This window comes from Sturnira hondurensis, unplaced genomic scaffold (genome assembly GCF_014824575.4).
Source record: "Sturnira hondurensis isolate 20B ecotype Veracruz unplaced genomic scaffold, ASM1482457v3 Scaffold0019006, whole genome shotgun sequence".
NCBI lineage: Eukaryota > Metazoa > Chordata > Mammalia > Chiroptera > Phyllostomidae > Sturnira > Sturnira hondurensis.
Window position 1 is genome coordinate 4308173 of NW_028091637.1, and position 17363 is coordinate 4325535.

The window sequence follows — 17363 nt, forward strand, 5'->3', positions numbered from 1 at the left end:
AATGGGAAATAGATTTGGGTTTTGTGCACACGGCCACCGTGAGGCCCCGTCTGTGTCCTCCTGCCCCTCACATACACAAACATCCCCAACACAAACATGCATGTGCATGTGCTTGAACACATATTCATAAACACATGGGCTCAAAACCCAAACAAAATGTAACAACGAAAATATAGCCCTTGACTTTTCTCCTGTTAACATTCATTTTTAATAACTTCTGCTCCATTTTTTTAGAGAATATTAGAGAACTTGAAAAATTGTCTTTACTTTGGAAAGAACTTCATTGAGATGCGAGATGTAGTAGTTGCATACAAAATCCTTAACTAAGGCGTTTTAAATATGATGCTCTTCTCCAGATTTTTTCATAGTATCCCCCATAGTTACCATGTATTATCTGCATGCTGCTGTTTTAATATCATGATTAATACAATTCTACTTGTTTACCATAGGGGGTGATTGGATTTTCTAAATTACATTTTCTTTTGTCATTATTATTTTATTTTTGAAGTACAGTTGTCTCCATTTTACCCCCAACACTCCTCCCTGTGCATCCATCCCCACCTACCGCCCTCCATCCTACCCCCTTTGGCTCTGTCCATGTGTCCTTTATCCATGTTCCTTGATGACTCTTCCCCTATTTTCCCCCATTATCCCTCTCTGTCCTCCCCTCTGGTGACTGTCAGTTTGTTCTTTATTTCAGTGTCTCTGGTTATATTTTGCTTGTTTGTTTTGTTGATTAGGTTCCACTTATAGGAGATCATATGGTATTTGTCTTTCACTGCCTGGCTTATTTCACTTAACATAATGCTCTCCAGATCCATCCACACTGCTGCAAAGGGTGTGGCGTGCAAAGGAGCTCCATGCCGTTCTTTGAGTGAAGGAGGTGTGAGTAGGTGTGGACATAGAGATCCTGAAATGGATCACTCTCTTCCAATCAAGGTAGAAAATACATGTGTATAATGTTTTCTAAATTATAAAATATTCCAAATACATAAAAAATAAATTTAACATCACCCTCCTTTCTATCAGACTTAATAAACTTTAATTAAAAGGAGTAAAATAAAAAATTCTATGTGTAGTTGAAGATTCGTCCAATCCAATTTCTTCCCTTTGCCTCTGTGGTAGGGGGTGTCCAACCCACAGCCCTTGGGCCACAGGTGTCCCAGGATGGCGGTGAATGCAGCCCACCACAAAACCATAAATTTACTTAAAAAACATTGAGATTTTTTTGTGTGATTACAGGTCTGAATGTATTGAATGTGTGATCCAAGACAAGTCTTTCCAGTGTGGTTCAGAGACACCAAAAGACTGGACACCTCTGCCGTGTAGGGAGGTCGTCAACCCTGAAGTTGGAGAGTATTATTCTAGCACACGTGTCCCTGTGTTTAAACTTGCGTAACATTCACTTCTTTCCTTAAACACTTGTAGTTTGGGTTCTTCTCTTTGGACATTGTACCTTAATACTACTACTTTATACTTCTCTTTTACAATTTGATTTTTAAAAATTTGGAATTGTGTATTTAATATCAACTTATTGATAGATGTAGATTTAATTTATAGTCTGTCTGCTATACAATAGTGATCCATTAAGAGATTCTACTGCTGTTTTCCTGTTCTCCTATGGATGGCCATTTATATTGCTCCCTTATTTTGATATAATTTTGCAGTGCATTTTCTTGTACCTATCTCTTGGACCCACGTTACTGTGGTGACAGTCCAACTATTCAAAAATCTGTGCAGCCAAACAACAGGAGTGGATGCCAGCCATAAAATTGTCACAGTTGTAATTAGGTGTGCCAGCTGAATAGCCCGGTGTCCTGGAATAATTCTCAAGGAAACGGTTAGAAGCAGGAATTGCTGTGACATAGAGAAGCACTCAGCTACTCCATAAAGTTGCTTTTCAGCCTTGTAGTACCATTTGCTCCTACCATGACTATGTCAGAGTCCCCACTTTTCTACATCCTCAATTATTGCTCCTGCATGATATTTTAGTGTTTATAGGCTGATGGCTTTGACATGTAATCTCTTCTTGATGTTTAGTACATATTTTTCTGATTATCAGTGAGGTCAAATATCACTTCATGTTTTTACTAACCATGCAGATTGTCCCATCTATGAATTACTTATTCATACACATTACCCTTTTTGTATTTAGGCATTAGTTGTTTTGTTGTGTTGAATATTAATTCTTTATGAATTATATGCAAAGAAGATATAGTTGCCCAGTTCACATTTTGATTTTCAGTTTTGTCATTTATTGCCAGATATGTTTGGCACTTTACTATAGTTGAATTTTTAATGTTTTTTAGAAATCTTAATCCAATATCATAAATTTCCTTATACATCTAAAATATAAATTTTTGTGTTCATATTTTTTAATCCATCTGGAATTCTCAATGTCAGAGATCTGATGTGCTATTTTTTTACATTTTTCATATGTGCCAAGTTCAAATGCATACGTAGGTCTTTTCTATTTTCTGTATTTAGTTCTACTTCATCTATTTGTCTAGCTTCATATCAGTACCACACTGTCTTATTATTGCTTTGATATTACATCTTGCTCTTTGTTCAATTTAGTTGGAACTCATTATTATACTTCTTCGAAGTTTTCTTACTGTTTCTTGAATTTCAATTAATTTGACAGGTACCCAAAAAATCTGTGATAAGATTTTGGTTTAGAATAGCATTGAATTATAGACTGATTTAAGATAAATGTACGTCTCTAAACATTGAATCCTTTTATCAGTATTCATCAGTGACATAGCATACCTTTCCATTTATTTGAGATTGTTTCCTTTTGGTGATTCAGCAATGTTTTAAAGTTTGCTTTATAAAGGTCTTGGGCATTTTTGTTAAAAGGATTGCTAAATACTTCATGGCTCATATTGTTGTTGTATATAAGGTTATTTAAAACTTTTATTCTAACTGGAAGTTTCTACAGCATAGGAATATAATATTCTGAATGTTGGTCTTACAGCCAGCAGCCTTGCTGAATTAATTATCTTTGTTCCCATAGTCTATTGGAAAATTTTCTTGAGTTTCTAAATTGACAGTTATATTGTTATGGACTAAGTGTTGGCAGTCTCTCCAAATTCATGTGTGAAAACACTATCCCCCAATGTGATTACATTAGGAGGTAAGTGAGACCTTTCAAAGGCCATGAGGGTGAGTGTGGGGTCCTCCTGAATGGCAAATAGTACCTCCCAGAGAGCTCTCTTGCTTACTTTCTGATTTGATGATTATTTTCTATTTTATTTATTTTCACTTGTTTTATTTTTTGAGTTTATTGTAGCATTCCCCCTTAAATTTCTGAGTTCTAAAACAATCTTATTGACTTGTTAGTGTTTATTTGTTTCTATTACATACACTTAAAGCTGTAAAGTTGCCTCTGAATAGCCTGTGAATTATTATCTGTAGTATTTTCATTCTCACTCATACAAAATTTCTAGAATGATGCATTGTTTGTTTTATAAAATTTAACTGCATCTTAAGATGATTCAACATGAGAATATTTTTGTTCTCTTTTCGTTATTTATTACCAGTGACATTGTGCTTCTAATTGAATTGAAATGGCTGATAAATTTATTGGACTATATAATCTTGATATATGGATATTTGTGGGAACTAACTTTGCAGCCAGTTCGGCATAAATTTTTAGGACTAATTTTATGTTCTCATCTGAAATGTAGATTATCTAAGTATTGAATGGTATTCTACATGTATACATTACATCTTTTTATCTGAGTTTTTAGAATTCTCCTATTCACATGTTATGTTACTAAAATGGAAAAAAGTTCTAAATTATTTTTATTTTAGCCAGTTTTTCATTTTGTCATTATATAGGGGCTTTTATCACTCACAGTAGTGAGTATTCACAGTTAATATTTTTAACTTCACAGTAGATTTTGTCCATCAGTGTAGTTATCTGAACATTCCTTTGGTTTTCATGCACCTTTAATTGTAGAAGTTTTACTTTTTTTCAAACCTGCATATTATTTTTTCTTTTTCCCCTTTTATTGAACTTATTGGGATGACACTGGTTAATAAGTTAACTTGTTCTTTGAGAATGTTTCTCAACCTTCATTTTTAGCCTTTCAGGAATCATCAACATATGGTACTTACAGCTGCTCATAGATGATTTTACTAATTCTCTCTCTCTGACTGTTCTTCATCAACTTTCTCTCACAGGGACTCATTTCCTTTTGATTTGTGAGTTTTGTTTTCTCTTTTTTGCCCTGCGCGCTCTGGGGCCCTAGGAATTTGACATAAAAAAGTTCTTAAATCCATTTTGGTAACCTGGGATTTTCTGCCTCTGAGTGTAATCCCCAGGTGCATGGGGCATTATTATGGCATTTGTATTTTTCACAGATTTTTCATTTGTCACCATGGAGCCCCCTGATTGGAAGTACCTTTCCCCTTGTTGCATTTAAAAATGGGGTTTTCTCTGGGAGCTGGGGTTGGATGGGGCAGGGAAGAGCAATGGAGGGACAACTGTAACTGAACAAAAAAAATTTTTTTTAATGTAAATTCCAAAATTCAAAAAAAAATGGAGTTTTCATAGTATTCCTTTTGTGTTCTGGAGAGCCATGGAAGGGCCTGGGCTTAAAGGGACCGTAGGCCACATGTCTGCTTCTTGCCTTTTATCCTAAGAAGTTGTATTTAGTTCATCCCCCTTATGTTTCTGGAGAGGATTACTATAGCTCTTCCTTTCTTTTTAGCTCTGTCTTCTATGGGGTTTTATTTCTACTTCTTAGAAACTCAGCTAGCTTACATGTGTCTGCTTGAACTTGTTTAAAGTTCTAATACTCTTTTAAAAAATCCATTTTTTCAGATATTGTTGTCACATGTCTAAAAACTTGAAATGCCCTACTTTTGAAAAATGCCCAAATATTAATACACACCTACTCCATGTTGGGTCTCCTGCTTGGAACTTCCACATATCCGATTCTATTATACTGGAGAGATCACTTGTGAAGTACTATTCTCATCCTGCAAGTGGGAAAACTTGGATTAAGCACCTTCTTCCCAATATCAAAGCTCTAACTGCCCCAGGAAAAGTGGGATCTTTGTCAGTTGAACTCAAGTGTACAGTGCACGTTTCCACATGGACTCCAGCTCCTTTAGATCTTCCTTTTCTATTATTGATAAATAAACTATTACTATTCAGAACTATAGAGTATGTTAGAGATATGCGCTTTTATGTATTTGTTCAATGTTTGTCCCTTACTGTGAAATTAGAGATGTTGTCTTGCATGACTGGGTAACCTGTAGTATGCTTTCCGCCCTGCTATAAAAACTTACCTTATATCATATGCATAAATGTCTCCAAAAGCCTTTTCTGCCCTGTGCATTTGTACACAATTGATTTATTTATTCCCATGAGTTTGAGGAGAATACCTCACCTGACCTTTGTGACAGCATTGAAGGCAACTTCTCCTTGCTTATGGCCCACGTCCAATGGACATTGGCCTATGAGGCAGATCCTATTAAGGAATTGAAGCCTATAGATGGGTACTTCTGTACCTGTCTGCTTAAAGTCAGTAGTTCCGGGCATCAAATTGTCAGACACAGGCAGATAAGAAACATGGGTGTTTCTTGGACTGTAAGTGTGTAAACTAAGGACCAACAAGAAAATGGCAAAATGAGGGTGCTAATAGCCCAGGACATTTCTGGTTGTATTGATTTGCAACACGACTTAGCCTTGCTTAAGCACAGAGGACTCTATTGGCTCGTGCCGTTAATCTCTCTAAGAGATAGGTGGGACTTTAGCCATGGCAGTTTACCTGTCCCTCACTCCATCTCTTACCTCTCTTGGGTGAATTTTAGTTTTAGGAACATTCTCCCCATGTATAGCAAAGATGCCCTTACACAGTTCCAGAATTACTAATCTTTTTTTGTCATTGAATTTATTGGGGTGACATTGGTTCACAAAATCATACAGGTTTCAAGTGTACAACTCAACAAAAACATCATCGGCTACTGCATCATTCTTTGTAGCCTTCGATGCAAAAAATAGAGAGGGGAGAGACGGGGAATCAGACTTGTTTTTTTTCCGACAGACAGCCACATTAATCCAAGAAAATATTTTGACTACCTCTGCTTGAATCTTGAACTCACTCCTGAGATCTGTAACTAGGGAGGAAGGGGTCAACCAACCAGTTCAATGGCAAGGGAGATCAGACTTCAAACACTGGAATGACAGACAGACAATTTACACAAGGGGGAAAAAAAAGGTGTTATATTTCCAGAAGAGAGACAGGATGCTGAGAAGTCAAAACAACAGATGTCAACTACAGAATTTCTACTTTCACATGAGTGCGATGATTTAGGGGTTCTGGTAGTTTTAAAAATGTAAGGTATTGGTGCTCTACTTATTTCTAGAATATAAGTTTTAGACTGGCCCCATCTAATCTCAATGCAAAGTATTACAAGTATTTCAGGGGGAGAAAAGAAAGAGCAGGTGCAGTAGTACCATGGGCATTCTCCAGACACCTCTATGTACCCAATTGGTTATGGACCACTGCTACTTTGGTTCATTTCTCTTAAAGAAAGAAACCCTCTTTGTGTGTGTGTGTGTGGGGGGGGTTCTTTTATCTGGTTTCAGGGTTTTTTCCCCATGGAAATCTTTGGTATTCCCTTGACCTGCAAGTCTGATTTTTAAAAATCAAATCACCCCTAGTTTTTAAAAATATCTTTGGTTTTGACTTTTAACCGGTGAATGTAATTTATTCTATTCACCTGGATTTCATTAAAATTAATAATGTCTGCTCCATGAAAGGCAGTGTCAGAAGAGTGAGAAGGCAAGCGCCACACTGGGAGAAAGTATTTGCAAAAGTTGTATCTGATAAAGGACTGATATTCAAACTATATAAAGAACACTTAAAATTCAACAATAAGAGAATAAACCACTCAATTAAAGTGGCTAGATTTTAGCCATTTGGCTAAAATTAAAAATGGCTAGATTTTAGCAGGCATCTTTTCAAAGAAGATATATGTGGCAGCAAATACGCATATTAAAAAATGCTATACATTCTATGCCATCAGGAAATGCAAATAAAAACAGTAGTGAGATGCCGCTATACAGAATGGCTGAATCCAGAACAGTGACAACACCAAGTCCTGGCAAGAACGTGGAGCAACAGGATTCTCATTTATTGCTGATGGGAATGTGAAAATGGTACAGACACTTTGAAAGAGTTCAGCAGTTTTTTACCAGACTAACTATATTCTTACCCCATGATCCAGCCGTTGTACTCCTTGTTATCTACCCCAAAGTGGTGAAAACTCAGGCCCATTCAGAAACCTGCATATTTATGTTTATAGCAGCTTTATTAATAATTGCCCAAACTTGGAGACACCCAAAATGCCTTTCAGAAGGTGAGTGGGTACGTTGTTGCACATTCAGACAGTGGAACAGCGTTCAGCACTTAGAGTGAGCGATCAAGTGTAAGACAGAAAGAAACCTTAAATGCATGTCACTAAGAAACTGTCTGAAAGTGCTGCTTACATACAAAGTCTATGTGATTTCTGAAAAATGTCATATAACTGTAGAGACCGTAAAAAATATCAGTGGTCATTGGGTGGTGGGTGTGAGGCAGGGATGAATAGGAGGAGCACTGAGAATTTTGAGGGGAGTGAAAATACTGTCTGATATTATACTGATGAGTACATGTAATTATATATTTATCCAAATGCATAGAATTCACAACACTAAGAGTGAAACCTAAGGTAAACTGTAGACTTTGGGTGATTACGAACCCTCAGTGTTGGTTCATCAACGGGGCAGGCTGTGCAAGTGTAGGGACAGAAGGCATGTGGGGCATTACTGTATGTTTTCCTCAATTTTTCTTTGAATCTGAAAGTTCTCAAAAATGTCTTTAAAAAATCATGAGACTGAAATGAGCATAAAGAAGGTTTCATTATTTCTGGTTTAATGAAGGCTTGTTCAAAAGGTCTTATATTGGGTCAGCCAAAAATTCTGGTTAATTTTTTGCATACAATGGCTCTAGAGAGCTTAGGTGTCTTTAACTTCAGTGAAGCAATTTTGTTAGACTGCATTGTGATAGCTGTCGTGTCAGCATGCATTAAAAAACTTACCAAAATTGGTGAATTTTTGTGCAGCCATTTTAATATTGAAGGATGAGGAACATGCAACATTTTCAGCATGGTATGCTGTATTCAAGAAAGGTAAAAACGCAACTGAAATGCAAAAAAAAGATTTGTGCAGTGGGTGGAGAAGGTGCTGTGACTGATCGAATGTGCTGAAGTGATTTGCAAAGGTTCTTGGTACTATTGACACTGTGGCCAAACCATTCTTTGCTGTGGGGCTGTCTTATGCAGTGGAAGAGGTTTAGCAACAACTCTGGCCTCTACCCACTAGAAGCCAATAGTGGGAGATAGCTGACACACTCAAAATATCCCAATCAATAAAGTTATTGGTGAAAACAAAAAAAAATGCATCTTTTATTTTACAGAAAAGGACTAAATGGACTTTTTGGCCAACCCAATGCATTAATTTCAGGCAATGAGGCAAAAAAATACTAGGTTTTGAACATGAAGTTTTATTCCTCTCTGATCCTCTTGTTGAGACCATTCTTATGCCAGAGGCAGGCATTGCACCTTGCAGTTCTGAGTTTTGCTGTTTGAAGCACTTGTTTGATTATAAATTCACTAAATAGTGAGAACTTCTTTCCAACAATGCCAAATGTTTTTACTAACTAGAACTCCTCAGGTGGAAGGGGAAGGTCAGTGATTTGATGTCCTCCATGTAATACTTAGTCATAACCCATAGTGTTTGAATACTCTTACTTTTCATGTCTTCTGAATAAGAATCAGTATGACTGTTGCAAGGAATCCTGAAGGGAACTGTGACTTTCAAACCCAGAATTTGAAATATACTTGAAACTTTAGCATCTGCCATGCTCAAAAGATATACTGTAAATTCAATGATGCTTAAGAAGCTAGCAATAGCGTGAGAGGGCTGGGACCTAAATCTCCTCATGGCTCCAAGTAGGAAGGCAGAGGAGAATGCAGTGTTTGCCCCTGAGCTTACCCAGGCTGGTGGGAGGCACTGAGGGTCAATGAATGAATAAAGGATGCATTTCTACATGTGGGACTCAATGCTAGTTTCCAACACCTCATTGGTATTTTTCTGAGAGCAGTTCAGGCATATAGTAGAAAACAAAATTGGGGGGAAAAGAAAACTTTAAAAAGTTTCCATGACTGCTGGTTGTAAGCCTCAAGTGCCCACAAAAAATATTCTCAAAAGTCACATTTTCTCTTTGATTTAAGACTCCAAAATGCTTGATCTTTTTTTTTTTCTAGTTTTAACACATGAAGCTGTGAGATGTCTGTAATCCATGTTGTATCGTCGTGGTAGAGAGTGGTCTGGACTTGGGTTCAGGTGATCACAGCCAGAGTCCACACCCTGCCTCACAGCCAGGGCTTGCTTCGGGCTCATTATAGAGCCTGAGCCATCGTACCATGCTGACCCTTCTACACATAACCCACCAGGCTTTCATGAGTTTGTTAAAAAAAAGAAAATATACGTAGGGCCTTCACACAGCTTTAGGCATATAAAGTGCTCTATATTCTCATTTTAGTTCAATCTTGAAACCTCATACATAGAAAGTTGTATTTGTAGNCGTCGTGGTAGAGAGTGGTCTGGACTTGGGTTCAGATGATCACAGCCAGAGTCCACACCCTGCCTCACAGCCAGGGCTTGCTTCGGGCTCATTATAGAGCCTGAGCCATCGTACCATGCTGACCCTTCTACACATAACCCACCAGGTTTTCATGAGTTTGTTAAAAAAAAGAAAATATACGTAGGGCCTTCACACAGCTTTAGGCATATAAAGTGCTCTATATTCTCATTTTAGTTGAATCTTGAAACCTCATACATAGAAAGTTGTATTTGTAGCCCTTGCAATAGTAAATTATACACAGATACCTCGCCCCACAGGCTCAAGCATGGCTCATAAAACTTTTGTTTGACTAATACAGAGGTATTTTTTAAAATATCTTATTAATTTCTATTTTGGGGGGAGAAAGAGAGAGAGAGAGAAACATCAATGTGTGGTTGCCTCTCATAAGCCACCCACAGGGGACCCAGCCCACAATCCAGACATGCACCCTGAGTGGGAATCCAACTGGTGACCTTTTGGTTTGCAGCCTCGTGCTCAATCCACTGAGCCACACCAGCCAAGGCCAGGGGTTTTGTAAGAAGTGTGAATTTGAATGGTGTTGGTTGGGCCATGCACAACTTGGCCCACCTTGCATCCCTCTGACCCTACCCTTTCCTCCTGCTCTGTTCTGATTGACAGGTCCTCTCTACTCTGCTTGCAGCCCCATCAGTTGCCTACTTTGCTTCAGGAGCTCAACCTCTCAAGTCTTGGCTGTCTCAGCAGCTCTGAACTCTGGTTCGATCTTATGAGAATGCTGAAAGCTCTCCTCGGGCTGTGTCTCTGCCTTCTCATCTTCTCAGCCCGTCGGGTGCACTACCGAATCTTTGAATATCTTGAATGGAAATTAGATATCGAATAATGGGCTTGCCTCAGTGAGGTTCCTTCTTGGTTCCTCAAGTCCTGGCTGCCTGAGTACTTCTCTGATGCCTTGGAACAGAATGATGATGACCATCCTCATCCCAATTTTATCCAGCTTTTGGAGACCTTGTCTGCAAAAAGTTTGGCTTGCTGTAGATGCACCATTTGCAGAAGCCTACCTGTTTATCTCTCTAACTCTGTCTGACTAATACTTTGATTACCAGCCTGACCCTCTAAGCACCTGATACAGCTGCTCTCAATGTAATGTAGTCAATGGTAAACAGTTGGTCATGTGAATAATGCCCTTTCTCCTTTTTATGCTTTCTAATTCTTATTTATCAATTCTAGGCTTTCATTATATTGAGCTTTCACTAGGGAAAGATAATGTTAAAGTCAAATCCTAATTATAGCTGGTAGTATCCTCTTCATTGGTTTTCTCAAGATCTGGCATTTCTAATCATCTTGGATTTGCTTCAGAGTTAAAAGCAATATATGTAAAATGAAATCTACTCACCTCTCCACCGCCTCCCCCCCCCCAAATAGTATGACCTGTTAAGAAGTCCCTAATAATAGGGATCAGGAAATCAGATGTAGGCTTTGCCACAGCCTGGTGTCCTTGGGCCACAAATTACCTCCAGGTATACTTGGCTATCTAGAAAATAATATCTCTAAAACTTTATAACTTTAAGAAGAGAAAGACTATCAGCATGCAGGTGAGGGATAGAAAAACTGACAAAAGATACTTGTCTCCTCGGGTCCATAATTTTGTGACTGAGTTAATGGAGCAGTTTTCTCTTTTAAAATAATTTTCACTTTTTCACATTAAAAATGCTACAAAATTTTACCACATCCACAATCCTTCTTAAAATAATCATGACCTTAACTCTCTCTTCTTTTCCCTACAATCGTCCTCACGAATAAAGATGGGTAATTGTTATCAGCATAAAAATTCAAATATTGTGGCTCTCGTAAGCAGGTCCATCTAACTTCAGGGAGTTATTTTAAAATCTCTGGTTTCAGGTCAGACCCTTAGGAATAGGAGTCTCTTGACTGGCAGCAGGGAGTCCCCATTCACACTTTCTGCAGAGTCACTCCTGGACTCCCTAGAGAGGTTAGGCGTTCCGCAGTGGGAGTCTCCAAGGGCTCGCCACCCCCGCCACCCCTGACCTTTCTTCACCAGGTCTCCATTGCCATTTTCTGGGATTCTGAGTTGGAATAAGCCTAATTCCAGGGGCTTAGAAGGGGGCGGGGAGTAGGCTCCTTTGCCTTGTTCTGTCTGGTAAAGGTCAGAGTGGAATGACCATGGTGTCAGGGTAGGCAAAGCTGTGGAAGGGAGACCAGCCGGAAGGAAGGGGTCATTTAACTGAACCCAATGTGAACCTTGAAGCAGTTCAGTTCAGGGACAGCGCCGACGTCAACGCTGTTTCTTATTTTCTGAAAGCCAGGCTGTCTGATTCTAGTAGCCCTGTGTACCTTCTGACGGTCCGGTCATGACCCTTTGGCACATTGTTTTCATAACCCTAATTCAGGTAAAGGTTTTCTTAGGCTTACTTACCCCTTCCTTTCTCCTGTAATAGAGGGTTCCCACACTGAGGGCCAGAGGACAGAGGCATAAAGAAAATGTGAAGGATCGCACCTGATAGATTTTACTTCCTTACTGCATCAGACTCCATATCTGGACTAACAGACTCTCCTACAGTGATTCCATGCCTGCCTCAAACTGCACCACAACATTCCTTGCTCTGCCTTGTTTAAAGCGACACAATAAGAAATTTTAAGTTAATTAAATCAAATTTGAAAGCATTGCCATGGCAGTCAATTTTATAGCTGTGCATGCACGAGATTAAAAAAATTGCTTGCATAATTATAATACACAATGAGCCTGATATGCATGTCAGACTTAGAGGATATGTTCTTTTACTTTGAATACTGACTTTTAATTATATAACATACTATTTCCGCTGTTGTAAAGACTTTGTCCACCACGATGTTTGACACCTTTCTTTTAGGAGCAACGGATTCTTATAGGGATTCCGGTTCGACTCATATTGGGGAGTCTTCCCTCTGGTTGCACCGAGGTGGGCGCTTTCATTTAACCTTCAGGGTGTCTCTGTGAGGGAAGTTTATCACATTGTGTTTTTCTAGAACACTGCAATGATGCTAAGGGAGGTTTTGAGATTTGCCCAGAGTCATGATTCTTCCAGGTCCTACTCCTCTGGCACCCCTCTCAAGCCTTCCCCAGTCTTTCTCTGGTCAGAATTAAATCATTCCTTCCCTTAAACACACAAAATGCTGCCTGCTGCCGTGCTTGATATTTACACAATTCTGCTGTGTGTTATTGTCTTTCTAACCATATCTGTCTCTCCAGACTTCTCCTCTTCACAATGTGTGAGCATCGAGAACAAGGCTTTGTACCCTTTTCCTGTCCTTCCCAATGCTCAGCCTGCATCACACCTGCTTAAAATGTGACTCTGTTCATGTTTCTTCCATTGAGTCAAGTTTAATCCATATCTATTCAATTACCTTTCATTGATTTCCTCATCCAATAGTTATCTATTGAGTACGTATAATATAGAAGTAAATGAACCAGTCGGAAAACTCTGCCTTCATAGAACTTACATTCTAGTGGAGAGAAATAAGCAATAGCAAAACAAACAGGTTAATTAGGTAGCATCAGATGGTGATAATGCTATGGAGAAAAAACTGGCAAAGGGAAAGTTGAAGAGAGATCACACTTTTGAAGGAAGTATGACCTCTCTGAGAAAGTAACATGTGAACAAAGTGTGAAGAAGGTGAGGGAGTGAGCTGTGTATGTAAACCATTGACATTTGTTTTTATTAGTATGCATTTATGATATTTTTAAGAGTAAAGTCACACACTGGAGGATCTCTCCTAATTTTACCTACATTTTGTTCATAGTGGACTGGAAAGGACCTTAGGAATTACCTTGGGCTTGCTCCAGCTTTCTCCACTTTGTAGGTAAGGAACCTGAGGTTCCAAGAGGTCAAGTACATAATTGTTTTTTACTTGACTGTAGACTGACCAATGAAATGTTAGCAGCTCACGGAAAATGGAGTTTGAGCATTAAGATCCAGGTTATTCTTCCATCCATTCATTCATCCACTTACTCAGAAAGCTCTTATGTTGTACCTATTCTAGAAATTGGTGCCTCAAGTATGAAAACAATGTCAAAGAAACATTGTTTTCATAAACATTGTTTTCATAAGCAATGAAAAGAAACAATGTTTTCATAAACATTGTTTTCCTTGCTAGACTTCATAATCTATACAGAAGACCAGCCTCATACTTAGGATTCAAGTCTTTCTAAGGCAAAATATAAGCCACAGTATGAATTCAAATCATGAAAATAACCACTAAGGCATGGAGTTGGTCATCGATTCTTTTTAAAATATATTTCATTGATTATGCTATTACAGTTGTCCCATTTCCCCCCCTTCACTCCCCTCTGCCCTGCACACCCCCTCCCACATTCCCCCACTTTAGTTCACGTCCATGGGTCGTACATATAAGTTCTTTGGCTTCTACATTTTCTATACTATTCTGACCCTCCCCCTTTTTATTTTCTCCCTACCATCTATGCTACTTATTCTCTGTACCTTTCCCTCCTCTCTACCCTTCCCACTCCCCTGTTGATAACCTTCCATGCAATTTCCATTTCTGTGGTTCTGTTCCTGATCCAGTACTTAGAGAGAAGGTGGGTCATTCCAAGGAAAGAACACAGGAGGCTACAAGGCAAACAAAGCAGGGAAGACTGATGTCTGGACTGGAAATCCCACCCTGAGAAACAGTAAAAAAACAGTTCCGACGTGGTGGACAAATATAATGTCAATTAAGGAAAATAACCATTAAGCTTCGGTGAGTTTCCAGCTTGGCCAGAGTAATGTCTGCGTGTCTGTGTTTCTGGATTGCACTGGTGGAGCTAAGCTCTGTGCAGGAGATAGAAGGCACTTCAAAAGTGTCTTGATGCGTGTGTTTCATATTCCAAGCTGAAATGAATTCTAAAATGTTATCTAAATGTAGAAAGTCCACTTTGATTTCTTAAAGCAGTTCGTTTCTAATTAATAAGAAAGTGGTTCAAAACTCTGACAAGCTGAATCACCTGGGAAGTATTTAAAAAGGCTCATTGGCCCCACACCCAGGTGTTTTGATTCAGCAGGTCTTGAGTAGGGTAACAAAATGAGTATTTTTAACAAGCTCCACATGAATTCAGGTAATTAGACTAGCTCAGAAATGCCCTAGAATGGGAGGCTTCTCCTTGCCCAGGACTGTTAGCTGCTCACATCTACACACTGAAAACTTGAATGATATACTGATTTCAATTTTAACTGTCTTCTTACACACAAAAAGCCTGAGAAGGAAGATGCCCTGTATCAGTGCTTCTGCAGGTTGGCATATTTTGACTTTCCAATGAGTGAGCCTTTAAATGTTGTTTGAGGTGATTTAGAGTTCTTTCTCTTTAGGCAGGAGGAAAAATGAGATACTTTATCTTATTTCTAGAGAAAAAGTAATCTATGTAAATAGTGATGTGCAAAGTCTGTGGTCATAAAATGGAATAATTTGATTATTTTAAGCTTTATTGTACATAAACGCTATGATAGGTACACCTGAAAAGTGATAATAATAAGATTGAGGGGATAGATCAAATAAGAGATTGATTGTAAGGTATTTAGCGCAGTTTCTGGTATAGTTAGGATTCATAAATAACAATAATAGCTAGTATTACTTGTTTAAGAGTCTCTTTCCTGTCTTCCTCAGGTTGAGAGCTGATTGGCCAGTCATGTTAAATAATTGGTGTCTATGAAGGAAGGAGAGATGGGTGTGTGAAGGTCTCAGCCAGCTCTTTCATCTAGCATAGACTTTTACTAGTGCAAACCTGCTGAGCTCTGCTCAAGTCTTCATCCACTGGAATTGACATTGCCTTAGGCAGCATATTTTAAACAGGATTTCCTTGAGGAAATAGCCAAGTGGTTACATTAGATCTGTAGTCAAGTCATAGTTTGAGAAAAACTTTGACATATAGACTAGAGTTTAATTTTGCTTAAGAATCTGAGCACAATTTCAGGTCCTTAGGTCAATGGTGGAATCACTTCGGTCTCCCTGAAATCGCCTGGATAAAAGATGCATTTGATTGTGTGTGTTTTCTGTGACCTGCTCGGCACATGCCTAGCCCGTGTGTGCTCTCATGTAGGTCTCCAGAACCTGCTTTTGGTTTCACTGAATTCCTGCTGAACCATTGTCCTAATATCTTCTATTTTTCCCATTATTCCTGACTATCTCCTCTTCTGATGTCGTTTCTGTTTTTATCATTGTCCCATGAAGACCTTCATGCTTGGTCCTCCTTCATGATCCTCTTTGATCAGAGGATTTGGGCTCCAAACCACAATCTTCCCTCAACTAATTAACAACACAGTCAACCATTCTATTTAAAGAAATACTTATCCAGTTCTAGGCTGGGATAATCAAGCACAATGCAACCTACAGCCTAGAGAGAGCCTTGCTAAATGAAGAAGTAAGGCCTGGAGAAAAAAATGGTCAAATGCTGTCAGACAACTTTCTCTTACTCGGGACTTCAAGACGCAAGTGGGAAAAGTAACTGAACTAGTTCCTTCTCTCTGCTGACAGAGCCTGTCTGTGTCATGCAGGATTGTTTCCATTATAGGCGACAAGAACACCACCACAAAAGGGGGCTTGTGCATAGAAGGGAATGTTTCGACTTAACATTGAACAGTCTAGGATAGCAGTAGATTCAGGAATGGCTGTATCCAGGCACTCAAATGATATTAGCAGAACTCTGTTACACTTTGTCCCTCTCTCTCTCTCTCAGCTCTGGGTTGACTCCATTCTCAGGCAGGTTCTCTACTCCTGTGACAAGGTGGCGGCCAGCAATTGTGGGTGTATATTTTATCCCACTATCAACTCATGCAGAGACAGAGCACTTTTTCCTGATTGTTGTGTAGCTCAGGTCTTTGAATGGCATGCCCCCCCCCCGCCCCCCCAAATGGCCTCCGATTCCACATACCCTTTTGCAATATAACACTGTCTGTTTTTCCACCAAGAGGTGGAGTCTATTTCCCCACCCCTGGAGACAGGGCTGGTCTTTTTACTTGTTTGGACCAGTAGAATGTGCCAGAGTTGTGCTCTGCCGGGTCTGACCATTCAAGAGTCTTGGAAGCTTCTTTCATTCTTCTTCTCACTTGAACATGCAAGTAAGGAAATTAAGGCTATCCATGCTGAAAGGGAATTCACGTGGAGGGAGAGGACCTGGAAAATGAGAGAACATTAACGGAATGGTCTCGGGAAGAAGGCTTAGTTTCCCCAACAGCCAGCCAGCACTAAGGCCCCAGTTATGCGAGGGTGTCTGTTTTTGACTTTCCAGGTGAGCCCAGATGCCAAGCTGCAGCTAAATGAGTAAGTCCAGCCAATGTCGCACAGTGGAGATGGTCTAACCCCACTGAGTTCTACATAAATTCCTGACCCACAGATTTGTAAGCAATAAAATAGTTACTGTTATTTGTCACTAAGTTGCGAAATAGTGTGTTATCGAAGACCAGAATATTTTTTAAAAATATTAATTTATTTAATCCTTAGAACAACCATATTTTTTAAAGACTTCATTTATTTTTAGAGAGAGGAAGGGAAGGAGAAAGAGGAGAGAAACATCAATGTGTGGTTGCCTCTCTGGGGACCTGGCCCACACCCCAGGCATGTGCCCTGACTGGGAATCGAACTGACAACCCTTTGGTTCACAGGCCCGCACTCCATCCACTGAGCCACACCAGCCAGGGCTCTTTTTTTTTATTG